The 2,402-nt window shown below is 40.7% G+C and overlaps 1 non-coding gene across 1 annotated transcript in view; it reads right to left on the minus strand.

The window, feature by feature from the left end:
* The window catches only part of LOC106011429, a 4,941-nt gene extending 3,104 nt beyond the window's left edge, over window positions 1-1,837 (minus strand). Inside the window, exon 1 of the transcript XR_004858418.1 lies at window positions 1,714-1,837. This is a non-coding gene — a transcript (uncharacterized LOC106011429). The remainder of the gene's footprint in view (window positions 1-1,713) is intronic.
* Window positions 1,838-2,402: the final 565 nt, after the last annotated feature.

Raw genomic sequence — 2,402 nt, forward strand, 5'->3', positions numbered from 1 at the left:
TCGCCCTCCCACCTCCCTTTTTTACTCCTTTCCGTTCTCCCCCTAGCATGATTCAGTGTTCTACAATTAGTTTTTGACATAGAATTGCGATTGGAAAATGTTGTGTGTTTGCTTTATTCAATGCGTATGTGCTGAGTGTATTGTAGGTCTATTGTTTCGGATTCTACCTAGACTTCGGAGTGCTTGGGACAGCGTCAGTGATGTGGTTTTAATTTGATTCCATGTTTCTACAGACTACTGTAAAACAGCTCGTAAACATTTTCATTATATACGTAATATTTTTTAGTGGAAGGGGACCATGCTCCCAAGGGCTCTACGTGTGTTTGTGTGTGTGTGTGTGTGTGTGTGTGTTGTTTGTGAAAAAGAGAGTGGGTGAGAGCAAAGATACTGGTATGAAAGTGTTTCTGTGAGTACGTGTGTGAAAGGGCGGTTGGAGGAGGGTTGGGGGGTGAGAGGAAGACCAAGAGGGTTGGAGGTTGAGGCAGGGTGGCGTGGGGGGGGGGGCAAAAAACAGGTATAAAATGTGTCTCTGTGTGTTTGTGTATGGGAGGGATAAGGGGGGAGGTGGAAGTTGAGGTAGGGTGGGGGTGAGGGGAGGAGATCAATATGAATGATAGCCGGTCAATTCCACAAACCACGAGCCGCCACTGATCATAACCAAGCTCAATGTGCACAGTCGTCTGGTAAAATTGTACCAAAATAAACATGCCCTAATTGCGTACTCCTTGAGCTTCCCAAATTCCTTCCAATTTTTTTAAGGTGGAGTAAGGTCACTCGAGATCTAGCATTTAGATTTAGAAGCACAGTTAGTTCTGTGTTTTCTATAATAAATTTTGTCTTCTCTCTCTCGGTGCCAGACCTGAAACACATATATATCGCCTTTCATGGTAGTCACAGTTTCGTACCTTACTCTTTTTTAGTCACGGGACGTAAGCGCCCCGTATGCCGTGGGCTTTTGGTTAATGTTGCTCACTTCGGGGATGAACATAAAAAGTCAGACACTGTCCTGGGCTCATTGGATCGCTTGGTGTCGTGTGTGTTCGTCTATCCCGTTTACAGTCGTGTGTGTGTGTGTGTACTGACATTACATCGCCGACCATAGTTCTCTGTTCAGTTCTCTGCTCAGACGCTCTCACAAAACCTGTACTATCCTGCTCCCTTTCCGTTACCCATGTGACCAAGCCCTATACCTTAGTTCTTATTTGTGAGGCAGCGTGGTGGAATCAGGCTCTCGTCAATTTTTGGGCACATAGAGTTATTGGTATCATCTTAAAGCTTGTTTACATGTCTTTATTTGGATGGAAAAAATCCGTTCATCTTAAATACATGTCGAGATATTTGAGAATGAAGGAGGTGGGGGTCACCTGTTTTCAGAGGTAAAATTAGTGAGAAAATGGCTGAAAAAGATAAGTTATTTCCTTAGCTTAAGAGTCTGTGGTTACTGAAAATGTACATCTTTTGTGCGTTTAATCAACGTTTTTCAGTAAAATCCACACAGAAATGAGTTCTTTTATGGCCATAAAAAGTGTTGAGCCCCAAAACGAAAATTTGATAAACATTTACAAACCTGCAGAAAAATGCAAGTTTCTTCACTTTGATTATTTTGACGAGAGCCTGAATCCATCACGCTGCCTCACATTTGCCTGTCTCTGTCATTTTTTGCCTTCTATTTTGTCAGGGTAACTTGTATTGCAATCATTTAACACCACACACCTTGTTCACAGAAATGTCCTCCTTTCCCGGGTTGGCAGTTGTCACAATTCCCACTGACGCGGTTACACAATTGGTCTACACATCGACCATCACAGGCTTCCTTACAGTCTCTACCCCACGTCTTTTGTGGACATTCTGAATAAGACAAAAGTGGAGAACTAGAGAAATAATTAACAACAGCAGAGATGAGGCGATCTTTGTACAAGTGGACGGTTCAGCAGATTAAAGAGTAATACGAGGTAAATTGTTGGATGAATGGAAGAATGAAGTAATAAATGGGTGAAAAGATGAAGGAATCAATGAATGAATTAAATGAATGAATGAATTAATTAATTAATGGAATGGATGAATGAATAATGAATGAAATGAACGAAATGAATGAAATAAATGAATGAATGATTGAACCATAACAAACATTGGGTCAGTTCAGGAAAAAGGCAGCAAATCTAAGTTCTTTCTGCAAGTTGCAAGAGTTTCACCAACAATGTCTTGTTTGTCAATGGAAATAACTGTATAGCTTCAATTTTACCTTGAAATGCCTTATAATGTGACTACTTGTACACGTGTTTAGAATCGGAGTCAATGAGTCACTATTTTGATGTCTGTTTGTGTCGAAAAACATAAAATACAGAGGATATTTCTGCTTTTAAAACATTCAACATCTGTTGGAAAATTATAGAAAGCGTGAG

Source organism: Aplysia californica, unplaced genomic scaffold, assembly GCF_000002075.1.
Source record: "Aplysia californica isolate F4 #8 unplaced genomic scaffold, AplCal3.0 scaffold00113, whole genome shotgun sequence".
NCBI classification, from domain to species: Eukaryota; Metazoa; Mollusca; class Gastropoda; order Aplysiida; family Aplysiidae; genus Aplysia; species Aplysia californica.